The 17,498-nt window shown below is 54.8% G+C and overlaps 1 protein-coding gene across 1 annotated transcript in view; it reads right to left on the reverse strand.

Annotated features, from left to right (window-relative positions):
- LOC146808463 (vomeronasal type-2 receptor 26-like) overlaps positions 1-17,498 on the reverse strand; it is a 338,649-nt gene that overhangs the window by 81,868 nt on the left and 239,283 nt on the right. The gene's annotated exons all lie outside the window — the stretch shown is intronic.

Consider the following 17,498-nt stretch of genomic DNA (forward strand, 5'->3'; position numbering starts at 1 on the left):
CTTTATCTTTATTTTTAGCGCTGTAGCGGGCTGTGGGGTTTAGAGGGGTACAGGGTGGGAAGTAAATTAATGATAATTCATTATCAATTTATAATTAATATTACAGATTTAATTGACAACTGAGGGGCCGATTCCGATCCTGGAGAAACCGGGTACGAACCGTCAGACGGAGCATTTTCTCCGTCCGACGCGTACCCGGGCAAAAAACATTACAAACATGGAAGTACGATTCCCACGGAAACACCATTTCCGTACGATTCGTAAAAAACAACGACCGACGAAAATATACATACGAATGTGATCCGGGAATGCTCCGACGTGACGTCGGGACGCATTCAGTCTGCGGTTCACGAACCAGGAAGTACGATCCGCACCGACGTCACCCCGCACGGATTATATTTTCCGGCTGCCAAAAACTGCCAGGAAATCAGGACGACGCGCACAAGGAGCACCTGTACGCGACGGACAGCCATGGACCCGAACCTACGTGTCATCCCAGCCCTCATAGCAGTCCACCTGCTCTACAGGTACCGACGCAGATGCCGCAGAAGGTCAGAACCACACCCCGGGGCAAAGGGGGGGCAGGGGCAGGAAACTCAACCCCCACACAAGTCACAAATTACACATGCCCTGGACATACCTGACCTGCAGGACCTGGTCACCTCGAGGGGGTGGGGGCGTGTCCAGCAACGCAAGCGTCCGCCACAATGGAAGTGGATGTTGACGCGAACTGGCAACACATCAATACCGGTACGTACCATCCCCAGGCCTTAAGAGCGTGGGTACGGGCCGTACCACGCCCACCACTACGTCACCCCAACAATGGCGGTACGGCCCGTACACACGTACTAAAGGCCTGGGGACGGGCCGGACCAGCATAGTTGGGGTGATGTAGGGGTACGCGTGGTACGACCCGTACCCACGCTCTGAAGGGCTGGGGACGGTACGTACCCAGGCCTGCAAACCGTGGGTAGGGGAATGTACAGAGCGTACCCCCACCCGTGTATGAATGGAGCGTACCCACACCCCACCAGTGTAGGTACGGACCATACCCACACCCGTGTATGCATGGAGCATACCCCCACCCCACCAGTGTATGTACGGACCGTACCCCCACCCCACCAGTGCATGTACAGACCGTACCCCCACCCCACCAGTGTATGTACGGACCGTACCCCCACCCGTGTATGAATGGAGCGTACTCACACACCACCAGTGTATGTACGGACCGTACCTCCACCCGTGTATGCATGGAGCGTACCCCCACCCCACCAGTGTATGTACGGACCGTACCCCCACCCCACCAGTGTATGTACGGACCGTACCCCCACCCGTGTATGAATGGAGCATACCCACACCCCACCAGTGTATGTACGGACCGTACCCCCACTCGTGTATGCATGGAGCGTACCCCCACCCCACCAGTGTATGTACGGACCGTACCCCCACCCGTGTATGAATGGAGCATACCCACACCCCACCAGTGAATGTACGGACCGTACCCCCACCCGTGTATGCATGGAGCGTACCCCCACCCCACCAGTGTATGTACGGACCGTACCCCCACCCCACCAGTGCATGTACGGACCGTACCCCCACCCCCACCCCACCAGTGCATGTACGGACCGTACCCCCACCCCACCAGTGCATGTACGGACCGTACCCCCACCCCACCAGTGTATGTACAGACCGTACCCCCACCCGTGTATGAATGGAGCGTACCCACACCCCACCAGTGAATGTAGGGAGCGTACCCACACCCGTGTATGCATGGAGCGTACCCCCACCCCACCAGTGTATGTACGGACCGTACACACACCCGTGTATGAATGGAGCGTACCCACACCCCACCAGTGTATGTACGGACCATACCCCCACCCCACCAGTGTATGTACGGACCGTACCCCCACCTGTGTATGAATGGAGCGTACCCACACCCCACCAGTGTATGTACGGAGCGTACCCACACCCGTGTATGCATGGAGCATACCCCCACCCCACCAGTGTATGTACGGACCGTACCCACACCCGTGTATGAATGGAGCGTACCCACACCCCACCAGTGTATGTACGGACCGTACCCACACCCGTGTATGAATGGAGCGTACCCACACCCCACCAGTGTATGTACGGACCGTACCCACACCCGTGTATGAATGGAGCGTACCCACACCCGTGTATGCCCCGACCGTACATGCCCAGACACAGGAGGGGTGGGTGCAGAGTCCTCCCAGCAGTGCCCAGACATAGGAGGGGTGGGTGCAGAGTCCTCCCAGCAGTGCCCAGACATAGGAGGGGTGGGTGCAGAGTCCTCCCAGCAGTGCCCAGACATAGGAGGGGTGTGTGCAGAGTCCTCCCAGCAGTGCCCAGACATAGGAGGGGTGGGTGCCTATCACTCCCAGCAGTGCCCAGACATAGGAGGGGTGGGTGCCAATCACTCCCAGTAGTGCAGGAGGGGTGTGTGCAGAGTCCTCTCAGCAGTGCCCAGACACAGGAGGGGTGGGTGCAGAGTCCTCCCAGCAATGCCCAGACACAGGAGGGGTGGGTGCCTATCACTCCCAGCAGTGCCCAGACACAGGAGGGGTGGGTGCCTATCACTCCCAGCAGTGCCCAGACATAGGAGGGGTGGGTGCCTATCACTCCCAGCAGTGCCCAGACACAGGAGGGCTGGGTGCAGAGTCCTCCCAGCAGTGCCCAGACATAGGAGGGCTGTGTGCAGAGTCCTCCCAGCAGTGCCCAGGCACAGGAGGGGTGGGTGCCTATCACTCCCAGCAGTGCCCAGACAGAGGAGGGGTGGGTGCCTATCACTCCCAGGAGTGCCCAGACACAGAAGGGGTCGGTGCAGAGTCCTCCCAGCAGTGCCCAGACATAGGAGGGGTGTGTACAGAGTCCTCCCAGCAGTGCCCAGACATAGGAGGGGTGGGTGCCTATCACTCCCAGCAGTGCCCAGACATAGGAGGGGTGGGTGTCTATCACTCCCAGCAGTGCCCAGACACAGGAGGGGTGGGTGCAGAGTCCTCCCAGCAGTGCCCAGACACAGGAGGGGTGGGTGCAGAGTCCTCCCAGCAGTGCCCAGACACAGGAGGGGTGGGTGCCTATCACTCCCAGCAGTGCCCAGACACAGGAGGGGTGGGTGCCTATCACTCCCAGCAGTGCCCAGACACAGGAGGGGTGGTTGCCTATCACTACCAGCAGTGCCCAGACATAGGAGGGGTGGGTGCCTATCACTCCGAGCAGTGTCCAGACATAGGAGGGGTGGGTGCCTATCACTCCCAGCAGTGCCCAGACACAGGAGGGGTGGGTGCAGAGTCCTCCCAGCAGTGCCCAGACATAGGAGGGGTGTGTGCAGAGTCCTCCCAGCAGCGCCCAGACACAGGAGGGGTGGGTGCGTATCACTCCCAGCAGTGCCCAGACACAGGAGGGGTGGGTGCCTATCACTCCCAGCAGTGCCCAGACACAGGAGGGGTGGGTGCCTATCACTCCCAGCAGTGCCCAGACACAGGAGGGGTGGGTGCAGAGTCCTCCCAGCAGTGCCCAGACATAGGAGGGGTGTGTGCAGAGTCCTCCCAGCAGTGCCCAGACATAGGAGGGGTGGGTGCAGAGTCCTCCCAGCAGTGCCCAGACACAGGAGGGGTGGGTGCAGAGTCCTCCCAGCAGTGCCCAGACATAGGAGGGGTGTGTGCAGAGTCCTCCCAGCAGTGCCCAGACATAGGAGGGGTGGGTACCTATCACTCCCAGCAGTGCCCAGACATAGGAGGTGTGGGTGCCTATCACTCCCAGCAGTGCAGGAGGGGTGTGTGCAGAGTCCTCCCAGCAGTGCCCAGACACAGGAGGGGTGGGTGCAGAGTCCTCCCAGCAGTGCCCAGACATAGGAGGGGTGGGTGCCTATCACTCCCAGCAGTGCCCAGACACAGGAGGGGTGGGTGCAGAGTCCTCCCAGCAGTGCCCAGACATAGCAGGGGTGTGTGCAGAGTCCTCCCAGCAGTGCCCAGACACAGGAGGGGTGGGTGCAGAGTCCTCCCAGCAGTGCCCAGACACAGGAGGGGTGGGTGCGTATCACTCCCAGCAGTGCCCAGACACAGGAGGGGTGGGTGCCTATCACTCCCAGCAGTGCCCAGACACAGGAGGGGTGGGTGCAGAGTCCTCCCAGCAGTGCCCAGACATAGGAGGGGTGTGTGCAGAGTCCTCCCAGCAGTGCCCAGACATAGGAGGGGTGGGTGCAGAGTCCTCCCAGCAGTGCCCAGACACAGGAGGGGTGGGTGCAGAGTCCTCCCAGCAGTGCCCAGACATAGGAGGGGTGTGTGCAGAGTCCTCCCAGCAGTGCCCAGACATAGGAGGGGTGGGTGTCTATCACTCCCAGCAGTGCCCAGACATAGGAGGGGTGGGTGCCTATTGTGAGAAGTTGGCCTGGCATATGCTGGTCACTAGTTCTAGTGGCCAACTTGCACCAGTCCAATTCGACTCTTGGTAGATAGGTTTAAAGACAACCTTTTAAAAGAAAGCTATCCTAGTGGTAGCTGTGGAGAGCAGCCTTCAGGCTAAGTCTCTGAGGAATGTAAAGCAGCTTGTTTTACCTTATAATCTCTTGAATTACCAAATGAAAAGACACCACACAGGTATATATATGAAATATATATGTATTTATTACTAAATATACTCTACTAATCTCTTTATGAGATTAGTCCCAGGTAAACTTTTAAAAGATCAACATTTCTCAACAAATTAAGCACCTAAATCACTGTAGCCCTAGGGGCGTACCAGACCATATACTAAGTAAATGGTATAACAAATTTGACAAGCAAAATGAAGAGGCCTAGGGCCTTGGGAATCGCTGGGGCTTCACTGCTGTAGTGTTTTCAGGTAAGTAACTAGCCCACAGGAGGCGCGTGCAGTGTCTAAACACGCACGCGAGTTTCTCATAGACTTCAATGCAAAAATGTCGCGATTTGTATTTTAAAGTTCTAGGGCACTTCTGAGTGGACAACAAGCACACAACTTACAGGGTAAGTATTTCGATAGCCAATGCACGCTTGGGCACCGTAATGCTAGAGTTACCTCACCCAGGGAGTCCGGGTGCACAGGTGTCCTTTGGTGTCGGGTCGCGATGCTGATTTCAATGGGAATCGAGGTGTTCTTGCTGCTTGTGTCGTCGAGAGAGGTGTCCGTTCGGTTCCAACGATGGATTGGAGTTGCAGGCGACCTGGAAATTGAGGGGACAGAGTTCAGAGTCACTTGCCAGTGACCGGTGGCCTTCAGGATAGATGACCACAACTGTCGCGTCGCTTTCGTCGCTGATGGTGTTTTGTCTCTTCGCCCACACCGTCCAGGAGGGATCGATGATGACCAGCAGCTGGAGTTGGAGGGTCCCACAACGTCTGCAGCTGTTGGCGGTGACGGCACTCGAATTGGAGCCAACACACCTTGGCAACTGCAAGTCTCGGGGAGAGTGAAGATGGTGGATGGCTCAGACCAGCAAGGTCCGAGGGACTTACCCAGCAAGGGTAAGTGAGGGGAGGCCCAGAGCAACCAGGCCAGCCCTTGGAATAGTCGAGGATGTCTTCAGGAGGGCTACTAGCCAACGGGCAAGCAACCGCAAAGACGCCTTTGCAGGAAAACTTCAGCAACAGCCCACGGTCACTCGGGACGGGGTAGGCCGCTGATCTTTGGTTCAGTACCTGCTCAGGACTTGGACATTAAGTGGTCCAAAGCACAGGTTTGTAGTTCGTCGTTCAGGGCTTGCACTCGAAATCAGTGCACGGTTCCCTGGTATTGTCGTTCCTCGTCACTCGTGGGGTCCAGACGCCACAGCTTCGCTGGGGACTCAAAATGGCCGTAGAGAGGTCAGGAAATCGACTTCAGGGGACGCAGGGACTTCGGGCTCCAGCGGGAGCGGTAAAGTTTGCAACCGTTGTTCAGTCCTTAAGGTGCCTGCAAAGCAGGGGAGCCACTCCTTGGCTCCAAGGGAGATCCTTCGGTCTTCTAAAGGTAGTAGAACGTTGAAGGGACCGGATTCTTCTTCGTAGAGCATCGTCCAGGTGTAATCTGAATTGCATTGGCAATATTTGGTATCTTATACTGTAAAGATGGGAGGGACTAGCTCTATGGCCACTCCTCTAGGAGGGCCAGGGTAGGGGTGGTTACACCCACTTCCCTTTGTCCAGTTTCGCGCCAGGACAGGGGCAGAGGCCCCTGAACCGGTTTGAGCTGGCATATGCACAGAGGAGCCTACTGCTCCCCCAGTGCAGGACTTCAAAGGCACTCTAAGAGTGCACCCACCCAGCTCCAATACACTAAATCCTGTCTGGAAGGTTGTGACACCTCCCTGTGACAGGAAACCCTTTGTTGAGGTCCCTCCACTGCGAGTTTCGGTCAGCAGCAGGAGGGCAGCCCGGTGTCTGTGCTGGTGGCATCCATTTTGTGATGCCAGGGCTCTAGAAGATTTCTACAGTTTGGTACAGTGGGTACATGTCGTCCCCTCTAGTAGGGTGGGATCATACTCCCACACCAGTTACTGGTGTGGGGGTATGATTCCAAAACGTTTGACACCAAACACGACATGTTTTGATGCAGTCATTCCAAAGTTAGCATTAACCGGGAGGTTATAATGCACTTAAGAGTATATGGTTTAACCGCATCCACAAACAGCAGCAGAGAATAGACTCTGCCAGCTGCAGAGGGGTCCTGCTCAGGCAGAAGCACCCCCTCACATAGTAGACCACGCACCCTGCCCTTGGGATTGATAGGGCCTACCATAGGGGTGACTGATAGGTTCATATGTGTGTGTATGGTGAGATATAGAAACCTATACCTCAGTGAGGAGTGCTAACACTACCTCACACAGGCTGCAGTAGCAGGCCTGTGGTGTCAGATTGAGAATGCTTCCCAGGGGTGGCATAATACATGCTGCAGCCCCTGGTAGGCCTGTGAAGTACCAATGCCCTAGGTACCTAAGGTACCATATACTAGGGGCTCACAAGGTACCACAGTATCCAATCACTAGTGCATCTAGTATGCACATCAAGTTGTTTAGAGAGATCAGGTAGACTGGGGCCCTGATTAGCAGGGACCCAGCCAGACTATAGCCAGAAACCAGTGTATACATCAGAAAAAAAAGTGGGGGCAACACAAGTGCAGATCCTACTCTCCTACACCTATCACTCCCAGCTGTGCAGGAGGGGTGTGTGCAGAGTCCTCCCAGCAGTGCCCAGACACAGGAGGGGTGGGTGCAGAGTCCTCCCAGCAGTGCCCAGACACAGGAGGGGTGGGTGCCTATCACTCCCAGCAGTGCCCAGACACAGGAGGGGTGGGTGCAGAGCCCTCCCAGCAGTGCCCAGACATAGGAGAAGTGTGTGCAGAGTCCTCCCAGCAGTGCCCAGACACAGGAGGGGTGGGTGCCTATCACTCCCAGCAGTGCCCAGACATAGGAGGGGTGGGTGCCTATCACTCCCAGCGGTGCCCAGACACAGGAGGGGCGGGTGTAGAGTCCTCCCAGCAGTGCCCAGACATAGGAGGGGTGGGTGCAGAGTCCTCCCAGCAGTGCCCAGACACAGGAGGGGTGGGTGCAGAGTCCTCCCAGCAGTGCCCATGGAAAGAAAGGGGTGAGTACACATAGATAAAGTTGAAGGGGTCTGTCACACACCCAGCAAATGTAGACACAGCACTGCACAAATGTCTTCACAACACCCTGCAGGGAAGATGTCAGGGTCCACAGAGGAAGGTACACACCTTGGGACAATGTCACCATGCAGTAACAGCTTACATGAGCAAAGTTTGATAGTAAATACCGTGTGATGGCACACAGATAACAGGGTCCACCCCACGAACAGCACACTACAACATATGCCAGACACCTAACACATTATCGCCACCCCAAATCATGGAGCAGCACCACCAACAGCAAGTCCAGGAAAGCATTAGTGTGCAAAAGAAAAACATAATGCTTTATTCAGCATGAAAAATAAATTGGGTAAAATGTCCACTATTTACAAGGCCCATGGGCCAGGCCATCAGCAAAGTCCTGGGGGGGTACACATCGGGACGTGTGTCCCCTAGCTTGCCTGCACAGTTCACATGTCCATTTCATCCACAGAAGGGGGGGCATCATGTGGGGGGGAAGGACCAGGCACCGCAGGGACAGGAGGGACAAGGGTAGGTGTTGTGGGTGCAGGGACGGACGACTCCAACACAGGGGGTGGGGCAGCGCCAAAGGTGGATTCCAGCACGGCGCTGCACACTACTGCCAGGTCGCCCAGCGTCTCCCCTGCACCCGAAGGAACCACAGGCCCCAAGGAGGGGGGGGGTCGCAGGGATGGGTCGCAGCGCTACTGGCGGAGGGTGTGGGCAGGGGGGGAACTCAACTCCCCTGCCGGTGTCCTGCCTCCACCGCTTGCGGGGTGGTGCCACACTGGGGCTGATGGACACACTGGGCAGGACTGACCCTGTGTCCGACTCTTGGCCAGGAGAGCTGAGGGGAGTGGATTTGGAGGGTGGTGGTCGTGAGGAATGTGGACTCCAACTCTGGCTGCTTGTCTTCCGTTTCCCCCCCGACCCAGTGGGTGTGCCTACTTCACCCTGTGTGTGCGTGCCAGGAGGTGTGCGCTTTGGCTTCCCTGGTGGTGTGGTGCCTGTGTCTGGTGGGGTGCGTGCATGGCTACGTCTGGGTGTGCTTTGGACAGGAATGGGAGTGGGAAGTGTGGATGGTTCAGGGGTAGGGATGGGGACGTAGCGCTGCAGGAGACCCAATGCTGCAGTCAGTGTCGAGCCTATGGACCTCAGCAAGTTGCATTGGTCAGACTGCGCTGATGAAATGCCCTCCATGTATGCCTCCATCTGGTTGAGCACTTGGCTGTGGCCATGGAGGACATTAAGCATCGCAGTCTGACCAACCTGCAACTGCCGCAGGATGTCCACAGACTCGGCATTGGTGGCAGCAGTGGAGACAGGGGCAGGGGGTGCGGTGCCTGGCAAGAAGGAGACACGTTGTGACCTAGCACGGTGGGAAGGGACACGAGCAAGTGGGAGGCCGGTGATCGGAATGGAGGGGGCGGGTAGTGATGGAGTGCTGGTGTCAGCTGTGGGAGCAGTCTCCGCCCCCTCGGAGTGCTCAGCCTCGGACCCGTCTGCATCATAGTCGGAGGTGGTTTGACTGGACAGGTCTTCCGCTGCACTCCCGTTGGCCTCCGTGCCACTCGATGTGCCAGACAACTCTGCACTGCTGGCACTGGTGCTCGCGCCCTCCTCACGGTCCATGCCAGTGTCTCCCTCGTAGTCCCCCGACGATGCTGTGGGCAAGGTGAAGAGACAGGAAAAATCAGACACCTGTATACATATGTCACATGAGTCAACTCTACATAGGTCACAGTGCATAGCCTGAAAAGCAACATGAGTAACGTCTACAATACGAGGTACATATGTAGTCCCTGCAACACACAGTTTGTTGACCCACCATGCCACTGTTAAAATATGGAGAGCATGACACAACAGCAAATAACTTGATATCAAATTGTACAGAGGAGCCAGGCTCTGGGGACAGTCTAGCACAGCATCAGCGACACACAGAGTAGCCAAGAAAGGGATGAGCAGGAACCATGTCTATCAACTCTTGGGACATGCTGCAAAGGTAATACTGAAAACCATGGCCAACATGACTGGGGCACTGCACCATGAGTGTTTGTCCACACAAACATCACACACTGGCCAGACCGAGCAAGGAGACTTCAGGTTTGGACATGTAGGCCTTGCCCGCACCAACCCCCCCCCCCACCTGAGACAATGTGAGTGAGATAGAGGAAGTACTTACACCTCTTAGTCTGGGATGAAAACACATGGCCTGCAATTAATCCTGTTCGCACACAAACTACCCCTGGTGCGCCTGTCCACATATATCACTGACAAACAACCATCATCAGATAGTTGTACCAAGACACACAGGCACTGGCCCCTGTGAGTATGCACCAGCTAAATTAGGTCACCCTGTACAGTGGACACATGTAGCACAGTATACGTGAATACAAATGAGGCCAGGGTACTATGCCACAGGGCCCAAACTATGCTGAAGACACAGAGTATGTCCACATTGTCTGATGACACACATGATACCTAGGAATAGGTGCCCCAGGGGACTGTAGTGGCCACACTACTCCATGGCCCTGGATGGATATGACTGGAATACAAGCCACCATCCCTGCACTATGCATATCTCACACTCAAGCACATCATGTCAGAGGGCACAACATTCGACATGCAGGCAGTAAGGCAGTAAACATGAAACACACACTCCCATGTCGGGACTCAGCATCAGTGCCAACTAACATAGACCCCACAATGACAGAACTGGCCAGGGCACAGGCAACGTCCAAAAACCTGTTACACACCACCCCCACACATGATGCTGCAAGCATTGGGCACTTGGATGAACTGCCAGCCCAGATAACCTTGTGCAAGAGTGACTACACACAGACCAGGGAACACATGGCAAGGAGGGGAAGGGAGGAAGAACAGCACCGCTTTACTTTGGGGAACAGGATATGCACTGCACATTTAAACCCTGGCAGTGTATCCATGCAACTGCGCACTTCCAAAAGCTGGTCACACACAACAAACACACATGTACCTACCCCCTTCCTGCTGCTGCTTCTCCAGTAAGCGCCTGTCGAAGTCGGGGAAGACCACCGCCAGCACACGCTTCTGGATGTGGGTCAGACGCCGGCGCCCACGGTTTTTGTGGCTCACAGGTGAGTCCCCCAGCAGGACCCGTGCGATCCTCCGCGTCCAGCACCGGATATCCTGCCAGCGTTTCCTCACCTGGGCTAGGCGCCGCTTCCGACCCTCCGTCCTCCTCACGGCACTGACGGCTTGCTTCCAGATCTCCCCCTTGGCACAGACGCCCACCTGTGAGGATGCAAAAGTGACAATACATCAATCCACCTTATCAATGATACAGAGACACACATATCACAAATTATGCATGTTTGAACTGGCCATAGTATGCAGCCAACTCATTGCACCTTTGTCATAGTGACATCATCCTCCTGGGAATGGGCAAATGCAGTAGGTGCCATTGAAAGTACACAGGTGGCATGAGGGGCGCAACACAATCAATGATGCAGGCTCACACTGTGCATCCCAAGCTACAGCAAGAATCTGAACAGTACCCCTAAGCTTCCACATGCCCCAGCCCACTTACGCTACCTCAGCAGAGTACACAGACACACACAGGCACTGAACAATCACCTGCCATTGGCAACTGCCGCTACAAACCTCACTCTGCACATGTGCCACTGGACTGGGGGTGTCACAGATGTGTGGCTGTCTCAGCACGGCAGACATCCAGCACAGCTCCCTGCTCACATCAGATGGCCAGGGCATATCCATCCCACATGCAGCTGGGGTGCAACACTCCACATATGCACACACCCACATGACAGGGGACTCACACACACACACACAACAATGTCCAGGGGACGAACACATCATTTGGACACTCTCACCACAGGTACACTGAACAGACACACATCTGTGGGTACTGGCACCTGTCACCCTGGGGGGAGCACAGACTCACATCAGGACGGTAGAAACAACATTTCCAGGAGGATTAGGCAGTCCGAAAGCGGCAAGCACCATGCAGTGATCGTCACAGTAAGCACTATGCAAGTGCGTTGTGCACACAGGAACTACAGCATGCTCTGCATGGGAGACATGAGCCCTTCCCCCCCCCCTGGGAACCACTATGAAGAGCCCTGCATGTCTGTCACACCTGGACACAATGCCAGAAGTCACAGTCACAAAAAGGGGCACAGTTAAAGCTAGTGGAGTCTGCACTCACCTGCTCCCCTGGTCGACCATACAGCATGGTGTACTGGGGGAGGATCACATCCACCAACGCCAGATTCTCCTCCATGGTGAATGTCTGGGCCCTCTCCACAGACCTGGACATGGTGCCAGAGGAATCACATGCAGCAGCAGTGTTGTGTGATGAATGAATGTGCAGGCAAGTGCTCTCTCAAGGGACCTGGTTGCCGTATATCTTCCTTGCTGGCCTGTTTCATTTACAGGAGTACAGAGTGATTGGCTCCGTCACATTTGCATCCTATGTGTCCTCCAATCATTTTAAAACTACCACAGTGACAGGCTTTGCATGGTTTCAAAATCTAGCATGATGTAATGTCAACAACCACATTGCAACAAAGTACATTGTCTCCAACCGACTTCTGCTGACCACATGATGCAAAATTCAAACCTGAAACTCGGTCTCCATGACAACCAGCATGCATTTAGGCCCCTATACTTGTCCCTCATGTGTCCCCTATGGCAATCCTATGTTACAACACAGGTACGGTGCGTTCCACAGCCCTAGGGCACCCCAAATGCATTGCAACGGACCGTACACGCGTGTGTACGGTCCCCATCACTATGGGAGTGCTGGCGAATGCGTACGCCATAGTGATAGGGACCGCACACACGCGTGTGTATGGTCTGGACTACTATGGCGTACACGTATGCCAGCACCCCCAGAGTGATAGGGACCGTACACACACGTGTGTACGGTCCGGACTACTATGGCGTACACGTACGCGTGCACCCCCATAGTGATAGGGACCGTACACACGCGTGTGTACGGTCCGGACGACTATGGCGTACACGTACGCCAGCACCCCCAGAGTGATAGGGACCGTACACACGCGTGTGTACGGTCCGGACTATTATGGCGTACACGTACGCCAGCACCCCCAGAGTGATAGGGACCGTACACACGCGTGTGTACGGTCCCGACTATTATGGCGTACATGTACGTGAGCACCCCCATAGTAATACGGACCTCAGGAGTATGGTGCCACATCACAGCCTGACCCACCTGTGCCCGACACATGTAGTACTGCACAGACAATGCCTTGATGTCCAGCCTTGGCCATGTATGACAGCTCCATTCATTCCTGTGTGCCGCCTGTCACCACTGTCAGGTGTGAATCCCACTGTACATACGCTCTGAGGGCGTGTGTGGGGTCCCTATCTCTCTGGGGGTGCTGGCGTACGTGTATGCCATAGTAGTCCGGACCGTACACACGCGTGTGTACGGTCCCTATCACTACGGCGTACGCATTCGGCAGCACTCCCATAGTGATGGGGACCGTACACACGCGTGTACGGTCCCTATCACTATGGGGGTGCTCGCATACGTGTACGCCATAGTAGTCCGGACCGTACACACGCGTGTGTACGGTCCCTATCACTATGGGGGTGCTCGCGTACATGTACACCATGGTAGTCCGGACCGTACACACACGTGTGTACGGTCCCTATCACTATGGGGGTGCTCGCGTACATGTACGCCAAGGTAGTCCGGACCGTACACACGCATGTGTACGGTCCCTATCACTATGGCGTACGCATTCGCCAGCACTCCCATAGTGATAGGGACCGTACACACGCGTGTTTGCGGTCCCTATCACTATGGGGTCCGCATACGCCAACACCACCATAGTGATAGGGACCCCACACACGCCCTCGGAGCGTATGTACGGTGGGATTCACACCTGACAGTGGTGACAGGCGGCACACAGGAATGAATGGAGCTGTCATACATGGCCAAGGCTGGACATCAAGGGATTGTCTGTGCAGTACTACATGTGTCGGGCACAGGTGGGTCAGGCTGTGATGTGGCACCATACTCCTGAGGTGTGAAGCCAATTACAGTATGATGAGCTGTGTACACATGTCACGTGTGATGGCGCCCTATGTGCCACACATCTCCTTCACTCCTTTGACATGTGTGCAAGTAGTACTGACTTGGTGGCCCATGTGTCACTGGCATGGCACAGTCACCGATACCCGCAAATGTCCCCTGATGCCAGGTACACGGAATGTTACCCCTGACAAGCGAATGCCAGCGTTGCACGCTGTAGCCATGTAATGTGTGTGTCATGTGTTCCCATAGGTTTGCTGTAGGTGTTTGGTCAAATGCCTCTGCAGTTGCTGCAACCAACATGTGTCTGTGTGTAGATGGGCATGGCACACTGTTACGCACACCAGCACACATGTGTAATCCGACTTTAGGTGTGTATGTATGCATCGACACGGAGTTCCAAAACAAGGACATAGCTGCATACTCTCCATGTATGTGTGAACAGTCTTGACATGTAAACCTTCATGGCAAGGTGTGTGGTCTGTCCTTATTCTATGACATGTGACCTGTGCCTCTAGTGTTCCGCAACCTGTCTGTACAATAAACATCCTGATTCTGCACATATTTGGATCTCTGTAACTCCTGTAATGCGTCTGCCTGCTCACTTACACTGGCCCACAGCTAGTTTCATGGCATGGCATATTGAGGTTGAGAATCAACGTTTGTAGCTGGCTATTGGTAGGAGTGTCACCTGCCTGGCATACGTGTCCAGAGCATATTGCACAGATCTGACTCTGTATGTAGCATATGTGTATTGCCTGTTGAGCATGTGCTCTGTACATTGACATTGGTGGTGTGCTGTACTCACTCTTCGTTGTCCCTTCTAATTCACTGCAGGGCTCCACCTCTCCTTCGACCAATTCCGGACTTGGCTGACTTGCGGGAAAATGACTGTATACACCGCTACCGCTTCCCCCAACGCTTGATTGTGGACCTGACGACACGGCTGGCACCACACCTCCAACCACTACACAGGTATCCTACTGCACTGACACCCAAGATGAAGGTGATGGCAGCCCTACATTTCTTGGCCACGGGTACCTTTCAACATACCATTGCCCATGTCGGTGGCATGTCCCAAACCATGTTCAGCCGTGGTCTGCATGATTTGTTAGAGGCCATGTTGGAGCACCTGGATGAGTTCATTAAATTCCCAACTCCTGAGCAGTTGACAGGTGTCAAGCGTGAGTTCTATGCCCTGGGAGGGATGCCCCATGTCATTGGGTCCATAGATGGAACACATGTGGCTTTGGTACCACCACAGGCACAGGAGGTAGAATATAGGAACCGCAAGCATTACCACTCCATTAATGCCCTTGCGGTGTGTCTTGCCAACATGGTGATTTCACATGTCTGTGCTCGTTTTCCAGGATCAGCACACGATGCGTACATCATGAGGCGTAGCAGGGTGCCTGAAATGATGCTGTAGCTGCGCAACGAACGAGCATGTATTGTTGGTGGGTATACTCTGGCAGTCCTGTATTTAACGTCATCTTCCTGTCTTACTGCTTCTCCTGACCCACTCTTGTCCATGATGTTTCCATGTAGGGGACGCTGGCTATCCCAACATGCCATGGCTGATCACGCCTCTCCGCAACCCCAGCACGGCTGCCGATCATCGCTACAACAACGCCCATGGGCGGACCAGGCGAGTGATAGAGAGGACGTTTGGCCTCCTGAAGAGCCGATTCCGTTGCCTCCACAAGACCGGTGGCGCACTCCCATATGCACCGGTGAAGGTCTGCAAGATATTCCTCGTGTGCTGCATGCTGCACAACATGGCAGTGGAGAAAGCTGTGCCACTCATCCTGGATCCAGATGAGCAGGACCATCCACCCGTGGAGGATGAAGGGCTTGGTCACGAGGCAAGTGATGTGGAGGAGGAGGAGGCGGTAGAGTACATGCGGAGTCGGCTCATTCGCAACTTCTTTGCTTAGTGGTGAGTTCCAGTGTCTGAGTGTGCACGCATTGGGCTGTGTGTGGCAAGTGTTGCAAAGTGTGTGTCCATCTGCATGTCTTCCAAGTGAGTCAGAGGTGTGTTTGGATGTGTCACTCGAGTGTTGGTGCAATAGAAGAATGTTTTTCCAGAGTCATCATTGTCACCTAGCATGTTGACAACCTAATAAGTGTCGAGTACATGCACATGCATGAGGATGTGCTTCTTTTGGCTGACTTCTGGTGTGTCTCTCATCCACAGGTACTTGCGCATGCTGTCTGCTGGTGGCATTGTTGCGCTCCTGCTATTCCTCATGAACACCGCAACATGTGCTGAATCAGCGTTACATGCAGGGACAAGTCCGAAAATCTCCTTCGGGTAAGGGATGCAGCACGGCTTTTTGGGAGTGGTATTTGTTTTGCATGTGTGTGCACTGCTCCTGTTCATGTTTGGATACTTTACATACATGTAGAATCACCATGGGGCACATGACCTGGAGCAGGATTCACCTGAATTGATGGTCAGACTTGGTGACAGTCATCTGTAATGGGATTGTGGATTGTGATGGAGACATCAATGTGTGTAACATTGCCCTCGGAAACATACGGGTTGCACCGGGTTGACATGGTGTGTGAATTCCCCATTAGGGGCTCAATGGTGTATAGCAGCCTCTCCGTGAGCAGAAGGGGGTGTTTAGCTGTAACCCGTCACTTGTGTGCCAGTGCCATGGATTTCCAGCATCTGTGGTGGTAAGGGGGGTGTCAGTGTTGGTCCCACGTGTTCATCCACATGACCTGTGTATGTGTTGACAGAGTTGCATTAGCATTCGGACACACATGAGTAATAAAGGTTTCCCTCTGCCTACAAGGTGCCTCATCTCTGTCAATGGTTGTCTGTTGCCACTGTGCATGCGGCATGTCTGGCATTGTTCTCAGAGATGGTGCATATGAGTCTATGCGTAGAGTAGCAAGATGCAAGCTGTTTGTCAGGGATTAGATTCTGTATTGTGCATGATGTCCATGGCTGTGTAGGTACTGTGGCATGTCAGTCTCCACGATGGCCACTGTGCTGCATGTGAATCCATTGTGTGTGTGTGTGCCATGTTGAACAAGACATTCCTTCCTTGACATACACCTTTTGCATAGTTCCTTCCTGAGATCCTTGTCTTTGTGTGCTACTTGTGGCATTGTTTCTTTGACATGGCGCATGCTGCTGCAGGCCCTGCAGCAAGGGCACCCAGGGTCCACGCAAACGAGCTGGTGTTCATCATGGATTGCTTGCTGACATGTGCTATGCTGATCAGCAGCATCTGTGCCTCATGCGGCAGCTCACTCTGCATTATGCACAAGATCCCCAGTTCCATCCAACTCAAGGCAAGAGGGAGACCATCCCCCAGGTCAACTACGAAATCCGTGTCTAATCCTACCCTGCACTCTACGGACATGTGCGTTAGAAATCCCATGATACTTGTCCACATCCAGGGTGCATCTGCACAGCTCTGCTACTACATCCGGCGACCAGGCAACATCAACGTCAAACAGAGATGGGGGGAGTGGATCACTGCCAGCTGCAGGATGACCTTCTCAATCCACGCACACACTCAGGATGCAGCCCACAAACACAACACAACCTTGTGGCACTGTGATCCAACAGCCAATTGTGACATCTCCATGCATCCAACCTTGGCTGGCCCACCATTCTCCACATCCACCTGACTCAAGCATGCAGGACATGGTTCTGCCATGTGTCTACACATACCTGGGACTCCCACCCCAGGAAACTCCACATGATCCCTGACCTCTGCGCATGACTGTTGCTCTTCTAAATAGGTCTGTAGGCACAGTTGTGCGGGCTCCCCCTCAGCTGGGTGGGCCCATCACG

Source organism: Triturus cristatus, chromosome 8 (genome assembly GCF_964204655.1).
Source record: "Triturus cristatus chromosome 8, aTriCri1.1, whole genome shotgun sequence".
NCBI classification, from domain to species: Eukaryota; Metazoa; Chordata; class Amphibia; order Caudata; family Salamandridae; genus Triturus; species Triturus cristatus.